Genomic DNA, 20,649 nt, shown 5'->3' on the forward strand with positions numbered 1-20,649 from the left:
TTAAGGAAAAATCTTTTCGTTGTCGGTGAGAACACAGTTTCGGCCGCCATCTCTGAACACTATGCAAACACGTTGTGACGCCAGCGTGATGCACCAAATGAGCCTTAGTACGTTCGAGTGCTTTGAAAACAGTGACGCCTAACATGCACGACGTTGAAAGAGGCCACGTGTACTATTAGAGTGCCTTGTCAGCCTACTGTGTGATGGGAATCTCTACGTCTTTTTTGCGTGAAACATTCAGTCGCACTCTATGATGTGTAGGGTTTAACGTCCCAAAACCACTATATGTGTATGAGAGACGCCATAGTAGAGAGCTCCAGAAGTTTCAATCACCTGGGATTCTTTAACGTGCACCCAGATCTGAGCACATGGGCCAACAGAATTTTCGCCTCCATGGAAAATGCAGCCGCCGCAGCTGGGATTCGACACCTCCCTCTGTGGGTCAGCAGCCGGGTACTTCACCCACTAAAGACCACCGCAACGGGGCATTCAGTCGCAATATATACATCGCTGTTCGTCTCAATAAAGTTGTCACTTTAATAATTGAACACACTCACTATCACGGACTGGCGCACGCGCGTACACACGCAAAAAATAATAATACCAAAAATGGTTCCACTACGTCCGCCTGCGTCGTCTTCGTGTAGAACCATGCCTATTGAACACGTGGTTGTGGTGCAACCGGAAGTGGTAAATCACAGAATACACCCTAAATGTTACGTCCATTGCTCCAATAGTCACTTCTTCTCCCTTTCTTGCTCCCCCACCTGTAGTCTAGTCAACCGAGCCTAGCTTGGTTAATCTTCCTGCCTTTCTCCTTTGATTCTTTCTTCCTCTCTCTCTCTTTCTCTCTCTCTCTCTCTCTCTCTCTCTCTCTCTAGCTCTGCGAAAGATCTTAACCATCGCAGCAAGAATCCGTCGATATATGTGGTGTGTAACAACCATGGAACAATCGGTGGAACCGTAGAACAAGCAATGGTGAACAAATGAGTATCGTACAGAACAGTGCACACGCACGTAGCAGCGTCATAGGCATGCACTGGCAAGAAAATGGCGAGTGCAGAGTGATGAATGAAAGAAGTGCCAACAAAATTGGCAAAAGATTACAGTAGAGATAAACAGCGTAGGTTTCGAAAGGTGCTAACGTTTTTTTTTCTCTACACGCACACACTAAAGAAAGAGTATTTGGGGAGTAGTTTTGCCACACAACAATGTTAGTCATTTGACTCGCTCGCTTTTTTCTTTTTTGAAAAAAAAAAAAAAACTGGTGCAACGGAATCACAGTGCTAACATGAGGAAAGTACGCGAAGTAGATGACGATAGTTGTTGCGTGGCAGAAATACTCAGTCCCCAAATACCGGATTTTTTCCTAGAGTGTACAGTGAACGTAGCCCACTGAGAAACTTTGACAGTTTAAGTTATGCAAAATCATGGAATTAGATTTACAATACACTCTAAGAAGAAAAAAATAAAAAGTCCGTTTACCCAGTTTGTTGCTAGTTTTCATTTGCCACGCATACATCGTAAGAAAAAAACGAAGTATCTGGGGAGCAGTTCTGCTACACAACAATATTTGACATCTGACTTACTCGCGTTTCCTTTCTTCAAACTCCGGCACTGGCCACTTTCCTGTCGGAAATGCTATGTCCCAACTGATAATGGGCGCGCCGTTCGCGACCGCGTATTACCGGCACCGTGGTGATAACGAGAGAAAAGTACTCGAAGTAGAAGACGATTACTGTTTTGTGTAGCAGAAACACCTCCCTTATACTCGATTTTTTTTTCAGGGTATTTGAATGATATGTGGGGTTTAGCGTTCCAAAACCACCATATGATTATGAGAGACGCCGTAGTGAAGGGCTCCGGAAATTTCGACCACCTGGGGTTCTTTAAAGTGCACCCAAATCTGAGCACATGGGCCTACAACATTTTCGCCTCCATCGGAATTGCAGCCGCCGCAGCCAGGATTTGAACCTACGACCTGCGGGTCAGCGGCCGAGTGCCTAGCCACTAGACCACCACGGCAGGGCTTTTTTCAGTGTATGCAAGTCCTTAAAGAGGCATTTGAATTCTTTTCGAAGAGTATGTTATGCTCTCTCCAGAGGATCGCGAAAACAGAAGAGAGAATACTTCTCTTTACCGAGAGTCAAGTAAGGGCAAGTCAGGACGAACCGAAAGGAGTAACATGTGCTCTTTTCTTTCTTCTTAGATTGCAGCAACACTTTTATTCTGCTTAAAGATGACAGGAATAAAAAGGGCGACTACGCTTGTGAATCCTTCTAATCCCGGGGCTAAATGAACGCGACGCCTTCTTTCTGTGACGTTTTCACTTCCAATTGAGGTATTGCTCGACGGCGAGTTCGGTCCCGCATTCAATCGCGCGCGTCGGATAGGGTACATAAGACGAATGTACGGGTTCGGCATCTCGAGGCCGTAGCGTACGCGCCAGGATGCATCGCGTTACGACATGGGACTAACCGCTGTGGCGTGACTCACTTATCAAACATGTAGCAGGGAGTGGAGGTAGGGAGAGAGAGTGTGGAGTGTATCGCTGAGGCTCGCATGTTATACCAAGCCCCTCCCGGGCTCGCGGACGTGCCACATGCTGCGAAGTTGACGTGAGGGCCGTGTACGTGAAGAGATCGCCAGCCGGAGAGAAAGTCGCCGCCGCCACGAGCGTGGGTTCGTTCTTGTCACGGTATTATGAACCTGCGAAGGTCGCGGCTACGGGGCCCATGTCGCCTCCCGAATGTCGCAATGACCGTCGTTCACGTGCTGCAGTCTGGCCGTCTCGCAGGAAGGAGACGTTCGCACGTCTTGCGCACCCAAGACGCGCGCTGAGTAGTGTATTGCGCAAATACGTTACGAGGACAGTGAAAACGGAAAGTGAACAAGTATAACTAGAAGATGAGAACATAAGTGTGAAGTAATCAGTGCAGTAGTTACGTATGTGCATTGCGGTGAGAGCAAATTTCGTGAGAGTCCGAGTATAGGATTGTGGAGAAAGCGAACATTAAGTAATTACAAAGCACCCGTCTGGCCAGCCAGTACACAGCTGAACCAAAGCGTCAGGCTCACTCCTTGCGAATAGTCAGTGGAAGTAACTGTCACTCTGGCCGTAGGCGTGTCAATGTGCGTTTGTGTGCCAAGACGTCGTTGTGCAAACGCGAATGGCTCATAATGCGAACGCGTATAATGAAGGCGTACTCGCGAAGCAAGAAAAAATATTAAACGTAATAGAACTGGGCATGGTACTCAGGTTGAATGTTCAAACCGGCTCATAAAAAAAATTTACCCAAAAAAAAAACTAAACTGGTTTCATACTTAGAATATACCAGTTGGTAGACTAGAACTGTTTCATAGTGAAGAAGCCTTAATAAAAAAATAATTTTAACGCGTGAGAGTTAAAGAGCTCGTTTCGCCGAAATGCCTGCGTCAATGTCGGCATCGTTGGTTATGAGTGAAAAATCATCATCTTTTGTGTGACCGAAAAATCAGGAAAGATGCAGATAAAATGAGAAAAATTTCTGTATCTAGGTGTGGGATAGAACCCAGGTCGTTTCCATGGCTAGTGGGTGTTCTAGTACCCAGCCACCCACGTGCTTTTTTTATTCTTTTATGCGTGAACTTGTGAGTATAGTGATAACTTCCTCGGCTTCGAAATGCAGTGAAAGTAACTTCCATACTTTACAAACACACGCATCCTGAATGAATGCTTCGCAATACAACATGAGATATTGCAGTAATATTGTGTGGTAATAGCGTAAATTACCATCAGGCGTCAGAAAATGTCGATACCAAGATGACTTCATGGTTTAAAGGAGGTCACGCCCTAGAAAAGTTACACACGTTACGGCGCCTATGTATATATAAGTAGCGGGTGCTTGTCAAGTTCGGAAATATTTCATCCAGTAAATGTTTGAACTGCGCACTAGAGACAAGATATAATTATCGTGTTCAATTGTAAATTGCGACTCTTAAAGGCCAGCAAATTTTTTTTTTGATGTCTTGGGCTTAACGTTCCAAAACCACGGTATGATTTTGTGAAACACCGCCATGGAGGGCTCCGAAAACTTCTGTACCCCCTGCAGCTCTTTAACAGACATTTGAATCTAAGCACATGACCGTCAAAAACTTTGCCATCGTCGAAAATCGGGCCACTGTAGCCGGGATTCAAATTCATCACCTTGGGGTGAACGGACGGTAGTTAGCAGTAAACCACTATGGTACTGCAGACCACCGTGGGTTCATGCAGTATGGATGAACGATAAAATCTAACTTATGCTATAATAAGCAGGGTCGCAGGTAATGAAAATCTTTCGAGAGTAAAAAAAAGCTTTGTTAGTTTGACACTTCTTACGAAGCTGTGGGCTGCCTCAAATCCCGGTCGTAAATAAGGGGCGAGACCATTAAGCGGTCAGCGTTCTTGTTCGCCTCAGACGATCACTTGACAATAAGGCACCGATGCTGTACAAGCTTTCAAAAATAACTTTCAGCCCTCTCTCTGAATACGCTGAACACTCAGCTGAGCCCCGCATACAAAACTGGATGCGAAAGTGTTACTTATGAGATGCTTATAGCTCGCCCTTGACCTCCTTCAAAACTTGCTTACCTGAACGAGCTCTCGATTTCCAGCGGCACCTCCTCCGCAGCCTTTCTGTTGGCTCGTGTATATAAAACAGCTGAATTGCGCCTCTGTGACTGTGCAAACTGGGAAATACCACACGGCATGAACTTCCGAGAAGATGTTTGTTTCGCGGGGGTAGTTGATGCTTGCAGCTCGCAAAAAAACAAACAAAAAAAAAACGTCTTTCAAGGTCCGTCTGCATGGGAGTGACGAATGTGGAAATTTCCGGTGGCGCTCTATATATTCGGCGTGAGTTTCGTCGCATCGTCAAAAAGGACCGATATGTTGTTCTCCGTAGCAATTTTCCTTATCTTCGGTAAGGGCCCTACCTCTGTCTCCCTCTCTCTCACAGTGGCAGCACAACAGAAGCTATGCTCTTCCCAGGTAGGTTTTTTAATGGCCACAATAAAAACGTGCCTGCGACAGCTTGAAGAGTGGCCTTTCTTAGCCTTTTAAATGTCAAGCATTTCTTTGTGTACTGCAAGCACTTTTGGTGCCCATCTATCTAGCCGCCTACATCTGGACACTCTCGTGATCACCCCTTGACTTGGGGTAAACCAAACTTAGTAGGGGCAGGTAAGGTGGTTCAACGGATACGACTCACTGGTCATCACATTAATAATGTCCCAATCTCGTCGACTATACTTCGTCAAACACTCTCCGCCAGACAGTGGCACATACCCACGAACGGGTATGTGCTACCGGTATGCGGGTATGTGCCACAGGTGATCGACACTTCTTATCCACCCAGGAACAGCGAGGACACACGAGTAGTTTCAACGCGTGAACGTTAAGGAAAATTGACATCGGCTGCGTTGACCCAACGAATATGAAGAAAAAGTGTCAAGGTCCCAGCAGGAATCGAACCCCAGCTATCTGCATGGCAACCAAGTATTCTATCCCACAAAGTCACGCCAGGTTTCGCAACTGCTTTTCCAATAGACCGTAATGTTTATGAAGTGAGACTTAGTGCTTATTTGGGCTGGTTGGTACATGATAAACGAAGCGAAAAACATCGCGATTCATGGGACAGTTGCACCATAGAACATAAGAGCAATCGTAACAATGCATCACATAATACAAAACTGGATATACATGCTTAGGTAACACAAAGAAGTTATATATACCGAAGTTCATTTCATACTGTGCCGTTACTAATATTCAAATCGCAAAACAGCGGTGTAGTGCGGAACATATGCAAGCGATTCGCATACGCGGAAATATACAGAACAATCGTGATAGAATTCAAAGAATGATACAGTTCAGATAAAGCTCACTTCAAGACTCGCGATAGCCCATTTATACATCTATGGGACAGTGCGCTATGTTATACTATTATGCTAAAGCGAAACATGTTCATGCGTGAACAGACGCTGGAAAGTTTATCAACAAAACTAGCCTTGCTCAGGGCTACTATCGTTACTATAAGCGATCATTTTGTGTCCACAATTCTTGTTACGTTACTGGTCAGAGCTCCATATTCACACAGATAGAAACAAAGTAAATTTCGTTTTGCGAATATAGAAAGTCCGCGTCGGAAAGGGCGTGATGGAATGCGTCGTCAAACAGAATTCTGCTATTTTTAAGCGCCATTGTTATTAGCCATAACTTTAAGCCAAATATATTTGGACTTGAAACGGCTTAATAAGATTGATACAGTTGCCGCAACGTATTTTTTCAAACAATAATTCTCGCGTAAGCACTTCAAAAAAAAAGCGAGATATACTGAAAGAAGAGGAACTGCGATTTTACTGAATGGGCCTTGAAAAGCCGCGATATATGGCGAGGTGGTGTCATCAGCGCTCGAATAGTGCCTAGTATCGTTGGTTGAAAATGTGAAGCTACTACGCTTCTTCACATGCAGTTCATCTTATTTTTCGATACATGGAAACACCAGCGTTTTACCCAACGCAATTTAATAATATATATGTATGCTTTCATTTTGAAATCTTTTGCTGCACGCATATCAGCAATAGAAACTATATTACGGCGAGCTCCTAATGTAAACTCGTCCTTCCGTCGATGCAGAGGGTTCAAGGATCGCCTACGAGCTCGTCACTCGTAAGAAGCAGTAAGGCGACAGGCAAAGCTCGCGGTGGGCATTCCTTACAATCGAGGCTATGTCTAATAAAGACCCTCATTTGAGCACTTGCGGTTGGCAGAACTGTCCTTGCTGTAGGTGCCATGCACAGCGTCTCGCACGACGTCACGTTCAAGCGTCGCTTCGGTGTCCGCATTCCGCTGCAGTTCGTCCAGGAGCTCGGCGCGAGCGGCAAGCTTTGCGTCGTGCCTAATCCTCTCGTCTTCGAGCCGCTGGCTGAGCTGCCGGAGCTGCTCGTCTCGCCGTATGTCATCTTCACGGCGGAGAAGCTCTTCGAGCGTGACGCCACCTCGGGCAGAAGTAGCTCGGCCCTCGTGGCAGCGGCAGCCACAAGGAGCTACCCTAGCGCAGCTCGGCCCTGCCGACGGAGCTCGTTCGGTGTGCTTGCGAGTAGATGGCGCTGAAACTGGGGTCTGGTGAACTGCCGAGGGCCTGTAACGAGCTGGACAGTGGCCGGCAGACGCCGGTCGCGTCGTAGCTGTGGCGGCGCTGTCCCTGTCGCGACACGATGGCGCCCTGGGGACGCTGGACTTGCTCGCAGGAACCTCTCTTTGCCAACAGAAGCTCTCTTGAGGCCAAGGCGTGACTGCGGCGCGAAATTCGTTGCTGTTTGAGCAGCGGCGAGGATGGTTGGGACCTGGTAATGCATAGTTTTTTTGAGGCTGCTGTTTGGCCGTACCTTGGGAGCCCGGACCTCTGCTAATGTGGTGTGTGGTAGATGCAGCTGCCTGGTGACACAGGTGACTTCCACCAACCTGCGCTTCGGCACCCACCGTGCCGTCACTGTAAGGCTGGTAGGGACGTCCGCATCTGTCATTTGCAACATTTCTCGAACACGTACCACCAGGTCGGCCTCTTGTCATTTCTCGCTGCGAACTTTCAAACCTCTGACTTCCCATCCTGGTTGCTCCGTACGCAGAGGGCAGGTACCGTTGACTGAGCTGTTCTGGGTAAGACTGGTGTACAATCGGTATAGCGTTGTGCTGCGCCATCTGTACAATGTTCGGATTCACATAAGGCGTGGACGCATCGTAGTATTGTGGGTAATACTCGTAGTGATCTGGCCAAGATTGTAGCCAAGATGGCCCAGGGTAGTTAGGATACTGAGCGGGAGTAGCCGGCGGGAATGGCTGTCGAGTTAAGCTCTGATCATACGGAAGAGGCCCGGGTGAACCATAAAAAGCTGGAGGAGGGTATCTGCGAGCTGGAAGTCGTTTAGGAAGACGGCGTTCGTCCCGTCTAGCCGAAGGAATTTCCGTCGAGGTAGGGGCCGCTGTTCGGTATCTATCGTCTTTCGCGTGGTTTCGCCGACCGGACGCTGATCGAACACGGGAAGCTCCGGTGAATGGTGCGGCATTTTTTTCTCCCGTATCATCTACGTCACGCGCAGAATGTGCTGGTGGGTGACCTCTGCCGGCACCTCTTGAAGTAGATGGTTGTATATTTTCCCAGCGGGGAAGCGTTGGTATCGCCGTGCTTTCGGTACTACCATCCTTCCAAGGCTCCTCGATAACGTCGTGTTTCCGGGACCTGGTGGTCTTGCGGACGATGCGCTTGCGCTGGCCCCCTTCCGTGTTCTTATCGGGCTCGATGACTTCTTCAGCTATCACTTCATAGAACTCTTCGGAGCTCCCCAACCTATCTGCGCTGGTGCGCCTTGGCCTCAGAGTTTCTGTGAACCCCTCGGCTTCTGTTGCCTTGAGCTTTTCGTCACTTTCGCGTCCTCGGAGCTTCACATGAGCCGCCTCGGAAACATCAGGAGTAGCATCTTTTGGTGGTTGACCTTCACATTTCTGGAGAGCAGTGATCAGTCTTTGCGCCATTTCTGCGTTTATGATCACAGCAGTCGTTGGGACCGGCTCGCTGACCAACGAGATAGCGGGATCGAATGATTGAGTTGAGCCGTCTGTATTGAACGATGGTGTTTCTTCCTGTTGGTGTGACACACTTGCTCTATTCTGATGCTTCCAAGTTTGGGACTTACGGTTGAGTCGGGTGACGGATCCAGCTCGTGCACACCTAAAGGGGCCGATATCTTCTACCACGTCGTCTCGTTGGGCGTTATGTACGCCTTGATTATCCAGAACGTTCTCTCCCACTTGGCGGTCGGATTCTCTCTCACCTTTTCTTCTGTCAGCCACTTTGGCGTGGGATGCGTGATCAATAAAGCTCGTTGGTGTGGTAGCCGATGCTACTAGGTTGCCACCAGCAGTCAACGTGGACGCACCCTGTTGAGTGCCGCTTCCTTGCAGCTGCGACTGTTCGCCTGCAAGAACTGGCGGCATAGTAATCACTGGCGTCTGTTGCAGGCTGCTCTGGAAGCCTGCCGTAGGCTGTTTTACGAACGAAGTACTAGAAGTCGGGTCACTGGCGTAGGACACGTTGGAAAGAGATCCAGTGGCTGATGCTCCGTCAATGCGAGGCGCTTCTGCAGCCGCATATGTAGTGGTCGCTGCAGGGGGTCGAATTGTAGGTGTCGTTTGTAGAGGCATTGGTTCGGGAAAACCAACTGAAGGAATCAGCGGAGGTTGCGCTGGCTGTTGAGGTAGTTGCATCAGTTGCTCCTGCTGCTGCTGGTAGTGCTGCCAGTGTACGTCTGGCGGATACTGTGCCATTTGGGGCTGAAACTCCATCGGCTGCTGAATTTGCGTGAACATTTGAGGTTGTGCAACGAACGGACCTTGCTGCAGGTCTGCTGGACCTGTCGGCACAGGGGAAGTCTGCGGAGCTTGGATTACTGGTGCGTCAACGCTGACGACAGAACCCATTGGGCCAGTTGCTGCGTACGAAGGTTGGGTGGTCGCCACCTCACTGCTTAGTTTGCGGTTGGGACCTGCGAGTTTGTCCGTCGACTTCTTGTCCCTGTGGCGTCGTCGATGACGGTGCTTCTTTTTGGACAAGATGCCTCCACTCGGCTTGTCAGACTCTGTTTCAGTCGAAGGTGCAGAGGATGATGAAGGCGGTCCATTTAGCGGTACTGCGTGAGTGTTACCCAAAGCAGGGGTAACTGCACTACGTACTTTCGGGGCCTGCTGTGAAGGCGGTTCCTTCGTATCTGTAAATGCTTCATCCATACCACGGTCGTCGGTGCCCTTGCCTCCTTGCCGGCGGTCTTTGCTTTGTCGTTTCATCTTGCTTCTTTGTTGCTGGCAGTGCTGCTATTCGTAGCGCTCTCGGTGCTCGTCTAATTTAAGCAGGCCTTCCGGAGATGAGGTAATTACTCGATGTTGATGATGATAGTCTCTATGTATGCGTCATACCCACTGGCCAGGAAGATAATAATTAGAGAGAAGTGATCAGATATGAATCGAATGTGTAATGAATTATGAAATGGGTAGACGAAATTGACGTTACTAATTTAGAGATTTGCAAGAAGAAATCTAAATCGATTAAGTTTTTCTACGGTGAAACAGAGATTTTGGTGATAACGACCTAATGAGGAAGCTCCCAAGGAGAGAAGATTACAAAGAGGGTAAAGAGCCAGAGCGGCTCTCATGCACATAATAATTTAATATAATAATTTAATTTTGGAACTCAACAGCGCGTAAAAATAATATTTTATTTGCGTGTTGAACAGAAAATTGTACGCTAAGGCAACAAAAGATCTCGATATTTGTTTACATGAGTGACTCAAAGTACCGAGTTCCCTTTCTGCGTGAAAAAAGGCGCACGTGCCTCAAAAAGGTATAACAGTAGATAATAAAGCGCTCTCTTAATGAATACGACGCTAATTAAAAGTAGTTGAACGATAAATAATGACCAGTACAGAAATCTTGTTCTTATAGGCCAAGTACTACATACACAAAAACAATTCAATTATATGGATAAAAAGAAGACATTAAAGACAAAAATATACGTCCAGTCACCATGCAGTGGGATAAACAAGATGACTTTGCAGATAATATATGCAGATATAACTAGCCAAACAAACGTGGTAAATGCTGCATACACTGAGAAGTGGTAGTCATGGAAAGCCGTCACCTTGCCATGTCCGTAGCCAGAATGTACAAAAACGCAACAGAATAATTGAATAATTCATAGATGGTGGACAGAACATGAATGAACGCTTTTTTTACCCGAAATAATGACAGCGATGGTGATGTTTAGCAGTTTGTAACTTGTGTGCGCCTGCGTAAGGCTGCCAAGCTTGTGGACAAACCTGTCCGAGCATTGAAAGCCTAGGTAAGATCAAAATTATTATTCAGCTTAAGACCATTTAATTCTTCATTCCTCCATGTTGGCTCTTTCTAATACTCGTTTCCGTTCATTTCATTCATAGGCAATAAAAGGTGCGTACTTTGGTTTTGACCAGTTATATGTTGACACTAAACGATGGTTGGTGCATATGTGCTCGTACAAAGTAGTCATCTAGTACATTTATGGTAAAGGTCGGACTAAAGCAACCCGCTGTTTGCAACCCGCTGTTTGCTTCACTTCGTGCTTAACACGGTTGTGGACATCGTATGGGTCTTGGCCATTTTTTATATTTCGGTATTAATAGGGCCTTGAGCTTACAAAAAGTTGTTTGTAAAGTCCATATAAAGGCGTAAAATTGTGCTGAGCTTGGGAGGGGGCAAGGAAGCGGCGGAAAAGGAAAAGGGTGAATGTGTATGTAAGTACATAACAAATAAAAAAGACACGAACGAAAACAACCCAACAGGTGTATTTGAACGCCCAGCATCCAATAACGAAGCAGGATATCTCTAACCACCACACCAGAGGCACTTTTTTTATACTTCATAATGTTCCCTCCGCATACACATGAAGTACGTTTATAATAAATGTCATTAAACTGCACCACAAGCACAGGCTTCATCTGGTGCAATAAAACATATTTAAGAACACTAATGGGGAAGAATGAATCAGTTTAGGGGATTTGTCGGAATAGGGTGATATTGTTGGAGATTCGTCGTTTTTGTTTAGAGGCTAAGTCGATCAGTGCAGTAACTTTGGGATGGCGTCCGTAGACACCCATACTTCTCTTCTTTAACCCGATTACCAAGCATTTTTTTTTTTGTGGAAAGCGGGCTTAAATATATATTGGTGTTCTGAAAAAGTGATCTGTAAATGCGAAAAAAAAAAACATCTTTGTCCGTAGAGTCTCTTTTAAAATGTGCCACACGCAAGAGAGAGCACGCGCACAACGTTGATGGTTTGACCTTAGTTTCATCTCTTGCATGCACCACGAATTGTAAGGCCTGTAACACAACTGGCAGCGAAGTTGATCAGTATTTTATTCCATATAGATGAGCTTCCATGGCTAGGAATCAAGCCCGCTTCCTCTTCCTTACCAGCGTTACAGCATGGCCTTTGTGCAATAACGGTGGGAGGCATTCTAAAGTTCAACGATTGCAATACGACGAAATTTCAGCGTTTCACTGACACATGTGTAAAGGGACGAAGTATTTCCCAAGCTGAGCCTCGACAAGGTTCTTTACATCTCCGCCTCCTTGGTCACCCATCCTATCTATAAAGCTCATCTTCTTAGCTTTCCGTAAGCGTGACATCGACACAAAACATCGCTCTATATCGAAAACATTGGGGGCACTGTCCCGCATTGCACGTAAGAAACAATACTTTGTTCGATTGTCTCACACAGCGGTATATTGCATACATACGCCGAATGCACATGCAGGAAACGAACCTGATGTGCGGTGTATTAACAATGCTATACGGTGTATACTGAACACAGCTGGGGGTAATAAATGCGAAACATGCTCGATCAGAGTGGCCGGAAAGAAAAAAAAGCTTGTACTCTCTGATCTTCATTAGCGAACACACAGCAGCTTTGTTACATATTGCGGATGAATAAATTGCTTGAGACGGCCCGCTAAATCTGATGTCACGAGTGGAAGGAGCAGTGGCACTGTTCGAAAGTCAGTTTCTTATTTTGTATTGCCAATAGTGAACGGGCCTGAAGCTAGCGTTGTGTAACCGAGGAGTCCAGCACATGTCGGCATGCCTGAGTCGTTCGTGGTTAGTGGACAACGTGAGTGTTTCAAGGCCTCACCGGATTCTGTTTGTCTAGTCATGCGGTGCACGAAATTCAAGCCGCGGGTGTTGCTTTTGTTCTGCCCGCTTTCAGTTTCCAAATGTGCTAGTTTGGGTCATGCATCCGCGGTTAACTACTTGTCATACACAATATTCACTAGCGTAAGGTGAGTGGAACAAAAAAAAAAACACATATTCTATGCTACACTGGTTCCAGTGAGCCAGTGGGACCAAGCTTCCTGTTATGCGGACACATATAAGGGCGTGCTTCAGTGCGGTAATTAGACTTGCCACATCAACTAACAAAGTTTCAAATGAGCGAACCACTTATTGTCAAATTTGTCAAAAAAGAACTCCTTTGTATATGGTCGTGACTTTGTAAACATGGCCGATTGCCTTACTTGTGGTTCAAGGTTGTCGTTACTAAGTAAGCAACAACTTACGTTTTGGCATTTGCAACAGTGCAGGGCAACAAGACATGCGACAATAGGAGTTTTTTCTTTCTTTTTTTTATGGATGTGTAGGTACATATATGAAAGAGAAAAAGGAAACAAATAAGTACAGTTCGTGACAGGTTATTTTGTTTACTATATAATGACCTGTCGGCGTTTTTTTTTTGTTCCAGCAGTGCGGAAAAAAACAAATCGTTAGGATTAGATCTAGGTCACAGTTCTCTCGCTAACAGTGGTTGCTCCACCAGTTGCTGCGCCAGCACCGGAACCTTGTGCAATGCTTCCGCGATCCTGCAAAGTGACTAAAGAAGTGTTAGTATGGAAAGACATATAGACATTCATATACCGCTCAATGTCTGCTCGACTGCTGAGCTCTCAGTTATTAGCAGTCGAAGAGGACACCAAAATATGGGACCTCGTGTATCGACAAGCATGAGTAACTAACCAGAAGCAACTAGATGGGATAAACAACACTACGCTGATGTTCGTTAGCGGTCACCGTCAGAAAGGCCTTCGATCTCTTGTTTCGTATCTAATTCACCATGGGCCTTGTTGCTTTGCTACGTGACAGCTTTGTCCGAAACGTCCTTCCAACGTTGAAGTCCTTCGAATGCCGCATTAAAACAGTCAAGGAAACACAAAGACGTCAGTGCATGCGTAGAGAGAGGTATACGGTGCCTCTGTTCAACAGCTCGGATCAGAAGGTCGTGTGCGTTGTTGAATTCAGGAATACGTGAGTAGGGTTTTTACGTGTATCTATAACAATGTGCACTGTAGTATCAGACTGAACAGAAAAAAAGGAGCAAAAGACGCATCCCGATGCGACCTTTATAATGTGCACGACCATTTCGGAAATCCCAGGAGAAGTGTCGAGCATTTGGGCACTCATATCCCCTGGTGTTCAATGAAGAGTTAAGGATTGTGGGTGCTTTAAAAAGTAGTAAAGAAGGTTTTATCCGTATATATTAGGAAGTGATTGAGTGAGTGAGTGAGTGAGTGAGTGAGAAACTATCCGTTCTCCACATCATTGGTACCGTACGACTGACAATGCGTCAAGATTAAATTACATGCTTTAGCTTCACCTACCATGTGGACATGCCTGTCATTGAGCCAGCTGGTGGTGAGGGTCATTATGAATGCGCGCATATCGCCTGTCATATCTTTCGTAATGGCTGTCTAAAAAAGTAGAAGTAACACAGAAGAAACCTAGATAAACAAAACACTGCGTTTTGTGCTTCATTATATTTTCGGCTTAGCCAACATTGAGCACTTTTTTAAATGTGAAGCATTTCTTCACCTGCTGCATACACTTTGAGAATCTATCTATCTATCTATCTATCTATCTATCTATCTATCTATCTATCTATCTATCTATCTATCTATCTATCTATCTATCTATCTATCTATCTATCTATCTATCTATCTATCTATCTATCTATCTATCTATCTATCTATCTATCTATCTATCTATCTATCTATCTATCTATCTATCTATCTATCTATCTATCTATCTATCTATCTATCTATCTATCTATCTATCTATCTATCTATCTATCTATCTATCTATCTATCTATCTATCTATCTATCTATCTATCTATCTATCTATCTATCTATCTATCTATCTATCTATCTATCTATCTATCTATCTATCTATCTATCTATCTATCTATCTATCTATCTATCTATCTATCTATCTATCTATCTATCTATCTATCTATCTATCTATCTATCTATCTATCTATCTATCTATCTGTCTATCTATCTGTCTGTCTGTCTGTCTGTCTGTCTGTCTGTCTGTCTGTCTGTCTGTCTGTCTGTCTGTCTGTCTGTCTGTCTGTCTGTCCATCGGTCCGCCCGTCTGTCCGTCCGTCCGTCCGTCTACGCCTGGGTGCTCTCTTAAAAAACCGCGTACCTTCTTGGAGCAAACCAAAATTAGTATGGCAGTGTAAGATGGTTCGACGAATATGACTAGCTTGTCATGACATAAATAACGTCCTGATGCCATTGCGTACGTCGTCAAACTTTTTACGGCAGACGTACGGCACATACTCGCGGGTAGGTATGTACCACATGTAAGGGGGTATGGGCCACATGTGATTGACAATTTACATCAACCCAAGAACAGTGATAACTGACGTGGGTGATTTTAAAGTGCAATCATTCAGAAAAAATACACATCGGCAATTTGATACGACTAATGCAAGGAATAAATGTCAGGACAGCAGGAGTCAAACCTCAGTATTCTGCATGGAAGTCAAGTATTCTACCACAGAGCACCGCCAGGCTTTAGAACTTCTTTTTCGTAATGTGTGTGAAGCGTCAATTGTGGCTGCAGTGGTTATTCATATAAACATTGCATATGTGTTCCTATTATACAGCTGTCATGTAGGGTTAATTCATATTGTCGTTAGGTACCATTCCCTGTAGTTCATTTATGTAGCAGTGTCCAGAGCAATCATTCTCGGGAGCACCAGCACTTCATATCAGCTTACCGTTTCTGGTGCAACTTATATGCATGTTGCTGTTGGCATCGTTACGCAGCTAGAAACAACCGGTTATATAAAATATATATGTGGTAGTTTAACGTATGTCAGTGCGTGCATTTGTACATATTTTGAGTGTCACGTCATAACGCCTCGCTCAATAAAAAAGAGCTTCAACAGTCAACTTTCATGCGCATGGAAGGTGACACAGTCACGATGGAAGGTGACACAGTCAGCGCCGTCACATTCTATGCGCATGTTTCTCATAACACTGACTCCCAAGATACGTGAGATCTGCCGAAATTTCTATGTTGTGTCCTATTTTTTTTTCGTTTAGCATTTAACTTTTAAGCTCCTTTATATTATGAAGTGTTGGTTCTTTTTTCATTACTATACCGTAGTCGTCTTTTTGTGTGCTGTTGAATTACGGTGACTGATTGCATCGTTAATTTTGTCACGAAGTATTGAAGTACTTTGTTATTATTGTTAACCTCCACTGTACCCCTATTCATCAGGAGCTCACTTCTGATTTCACTGTAACCTCCTTTGCTGAATGTCTTCAGACCTGTATAATGAATAAATAGAAAAGCCACTTGACGCGATCACGACTGCATTCTCGCATCCTCGCTATCGCTAGCGGGATTTAGTGGCCTCGACCGAAGAAGGATGATATTACGTCACATAGAGGAAATTATTTGCACTGACGTGGGTATGAGGATGAAAGCGTGGCCAGCTGCGCAGAACGCACCCAGTGCACTTAGACAGAGATCGTAGTGGATCACGCACAAGCAGACAAGGCACTCGACCAAAGCTTCTATTGTGGGGGAAAATCTATTTGTGGCCAAGATTCTTGAGCCATGATATTGATCTTTTGTCATTTTTGCATACAAAGGTTTCTTTGCAGTGGGTTGTTCTGTGGGAAGGCAAGGCCTACTACTACTGCTACTACTACTACTACTGCTACTACTACTACTACTACTACTACTACTACTGCTACTGCTACTACTGCTACTGCTACTGCTGCTGCTGCTGCTGCTACTACTACTACTACTACTACTACTACTACTACTACTACTACTACTACTATTACTACTACTACTACTACTACTACTACTACTACTACTACTATTGATGCTACCATAGAGTTTTCTAAATATACACTAGAGGGAACTCTGGCGCTAGAGTTTATGGGAGCTGCAACGTACGGTGCGTCAGAGAGCATAGGAATGGTGGGTAGTACGAGGATTTGTCTAATCTTCGTATACGTATGGCTCTGTATGTGTCTGTGTGGCTCTAAACTGTTTTCTCACGAAACATAAATCAGCCAATGTTCAGCGGTTGTACTTCACTACCTTATTCTTTTATGCTTACGTTTTCAAATTGAGTCCCAAAGTTCAAAAGGATTCGTTCTTTGCTTCAAAACAAAACCGTAACACAGCAATAAACAAAGCCACAAGTGCGATTCGACACCCGCAAGTACGAAGACTGGACAAATCCGTGTACTACCTATCATTCCCATGCTCACGGAACGATCGCAGTGCCAGAGTCCCCTCTAGTTATGTTTAAGAAACTCTATGGCTACTACTACTACTATTACCACTACTGCTACTACTACTATAGCTGCTACTACTTATACTACTACTATTGCTACTACTGCCTACTACTACTACTACTACTACTACTACTACTACTACTACTACTACTACTACTACTACTACTACTACTACTACTACTACTAAATATCTAAATATGGAAAGTCAAGCCAGCTTGATAGATTTCAGAAAGACACTTTCTCAAAGCGTATAGAAAGGCTCAAAGATCAAGCGGAGAAACAATGAGAGTATAGATAAAACGCTGGGCTTGCCCCTTCGTGTGCGCTCTGCTTGTTATCTTATTTCTTTTACGCGCTTTCTTTACTCATTCGATTATGTTTCTTTTTTTTTTGCGCATCTACCGTCCGTTGCGACTGTATGCTATGCTATATCTTTGCAACAGCGTTACCACTACTAACGACAGTGCTGCTCTTAGAATTGAACTTGTATTTTCATGATAGTAAAATTTGAGTGTACGTTAAAGAACTTTAGGTGGTCGAAATTTCCGGAGTCCTCCACTATGGCGTCTTCCATAATCATATGGCGTTTTGGGACGTTAATCCCCACATATCAATCATCAATTATTTTCACGGTGGTAGTTGGAAGCAGCTTAACAATCTCGACCGAGCATCTGTTCTTCTGAACCGCTGCAACTTCCTGCCCCGCCACCGTGGTCTAGTGGCCAAGGTACTGGGCTGCTGGTCCGCAGGTCACGGGATCGGATCCCGGCTGCAGCGGCTCCATTTTCGATGGAGGCGAAAATTCTGTAGGCCCGTGTGCTCTGATTCAAGAGCCCGTTAAAGAACCCCTGGTGGCCCAAATTTCCGGAGCCCGCCACTACGGCGTCTCTCGTAATCATATGGTGGTTTTGGGACGTTAAACCCCACATCTCAACCAATCTACTACCACTTCCTTCCAGGAGCTAAATTATATGTGTGAATGCCCTTCTCGAGAGAAGAAACACAGCTATAGCTAAGACGTTATGCAATCTGGAGCTGCGCCCGAGAACGCGTAAGTAGACGGAACACTCCGAGGAAACGACATGAACCAAAGGTAACAATAATTGTTCAGGCTTACCGCCAAAAAACCACGACATCATTACGGGAGGACGTCGTAGTGGAGGGCTCCGGAAATTTCGATCACCTGGCGTTTTTAACATGCATCTACACAAAGTAGCGGACCTCAAGCACTCTCGACCCCAGCGAAAATGCGATTCGATCCTGTGACATTCGGGTAAGATTTCGAATGCCATAACCACTAGAACACCACGGCGGGTATGAAGGAAAAGTATTGAGGCTTTGAAACTCGTATTATAAGCACAGGCTAGCGCGCCTGCAAGGAAACTGTGTCACGGAATCCATACGGGGGTTTAGGGATTTATATACAGGTACTGATTTGCGTGCAGCAGTGGGGATTGAGGATTATAACGGCGCATGTAGCATGCTATGGGTCTGCGGAAAAATTTCCCTGGTAATTGTAATAGCGGGAAACCACTAAGGTCTGCTTCGGACCTTAGTATTTTTTGCACATGGTACTCATTGTGATGTGAGGCACAGAAATTTTACATGTTGAGAACAGTGACTTCGCAAAAGTTCCACATGAAAAGTTATTTCTGGAATTGACAATGCCTCGACAGACTCATTGAGTGATATTGATAATACTAGAATTGATCGAAACTTGAAGAGAAAAAGAAGAAAATGAAAATGGGAGCAATTAAAAAATGAACAGGTTTGTTTATCCGGTGGCTAAATGAGAATGACGTGCCGAACGAAGAAACAAAAGAGATAAGGCAAGTTGAGCTATAGGAATATAATAAGTATATAGTGAAGTGAAGCTTTTTAAAAATACAAGTTTGGTGCGATGCGCTCACTTAGAGCACTGACACCGAACCACAACAGAAGTAAATAAAGCAGCTCCCTATCGCAAATTCTCATATGACATATATGCCTCATACCCAATAATCTTGTTTGAACGCATATAAATCGTATGTCTTCTCGTGCGATCATAGGAGATTACTGAATATGCCTCATGTGTGTCATGTGATAATTTTTGGTAGCGAGTTTAACGCTTAAGCTTTAACGTACTTGACAAATAAATAAATAGATAAATAAATATCAAAATTAGGTAAATCAATTCGTCAGGCCCAACTTATACTATTACAATGATCAGGCTAGAAGAGCTTTGATTGAAGTTTAAGAAAGAATTAAAACAAGAAGTGATGCGTGGAAGAATAGGGGACCCATTAAAAAAGAAGCTGTATTACTCCTAAGGACAAGGTCCAGCTAATTCCCACGGAGATCATGTTTCTAGAAAAGGCGCCGGCAACTGGCCTGCAGTGAGCATTTACGAACGAAATGTGTTGTGTACCCGAACGCGGAACAATAAAAACCACAGGAATGCCCTTAACTGGTGTGGCTGATAAAGAACAGTCAAAGTAACACAATTATGGCGTTTAAGTTATAAGCCATGGAACTTTTGTCAGAGATTTCAAATCATAAAGGGTATGTGCCAAAGCTGTTCCAGTTTTCGTGCTTGTTTAACATCATACTCCAAACATTCCCACAACTATGAATTTTACATATTTCTTGAGCTATGAAATATGATTGTGGACAGCATATGGTGTCAGCTGAGGCTGTGAATTCGAATCGTATCGCAAGCAAGATAGGGAGCCATTGAACATCAATTCTTTTTCTTTGCCTTTGTTGAGCAGTTTTTTCCTTATGTTGCATAAACATCGGACATTTGGAGGCACGGATTATAACGAACAAACAAAGCATAGCAAAAGGAATCGATTGTTCACACAATCATTGTCATGTATCCAGGCTTCTGTAACCATTTTTCGGTGCGCATGAATATGTGTCTTACGGACAGTTCTTCCGTTCGTACAGTTATCAGTGAGTGCAGCATTTGCGGTTGCTGCACAAAACCACGTTAACCTTGTGCCACGGCCCCACTTCATAGAAGAGTTGCATAAACCACGCGGGTTTAACCGCGACCATCTTGATGACTGGAAAGTAAATGACGTGGTTGTATGCATAAAAAAGACGCGCGTCACCGTCGTGTCAGTGTCGTAATGACACTAATCGTTGACCACGCGCAGAACCACAATGACCAGCTTAAAGGAAGGCTGACCACGGTCCACTCCTGTATTTCTTCGTACCCCTTCTTATTAGCAGTCTCATTTTTCTCTATTTTGTTGTAGCGTTTCAAGCAACGTTACCTAGTGAGACTTTATTAGCTGTTGCCATTGAAGGCAACGTGCGGAAGAAAGAAAACAAAAGTGCTGCCCGATTCAGTCGTTTGCCAAATAACGTCGAGGGCTTTTTAACAAATAAGCAAAAATAGAAAAAAAAACAGCCCGGGGAGGGGAGATAAATAGTGTTCCTAAAGAAGCTACCCAGT

The 20,649-nt window shown here is 44.8% G+C and overlaps 2 long non-coding RNA genes across 2 annotated transcripts in view; one reads left to right on the plus strand and one right to left on the minus strand.

Annotated features, from left to right (window-relative positions):
• LOC119169376 (uncharacterized) overlaps positions 1 to 20,649 on the plus strand; it is a 117,250-nt gene that overhangs the window by 71,225 nt on the left and 25,376 nt on the right. The gene's annotated exons all lie outside the window — the stretch shown is intronic.
• LOC142786993 (uncharacterized) overlaps positions 1 to 20,649 on the minus strand; it is a 138,119-nt gene that overhangs the window by 63,794 nt on the left and 53,676 nt on the right. The window lies entirely within an intron of this gene.

This window comes from Rhipicephalus microplus, chromosome 2 (genome assembly GCF_043290135.1).
Source record: "Rhipicephalus microplus isolate Deutch F79 chromosome 2, USDA_Rmic, whole genome shotgun sequence".
Classification (NCBI taxonomy): Eukaryota; Metazoa; Arthropoda; class Arachnida; order Ixodida; family Ixodidae; genus Rhipicephalus; species Rhipicephalus microplus.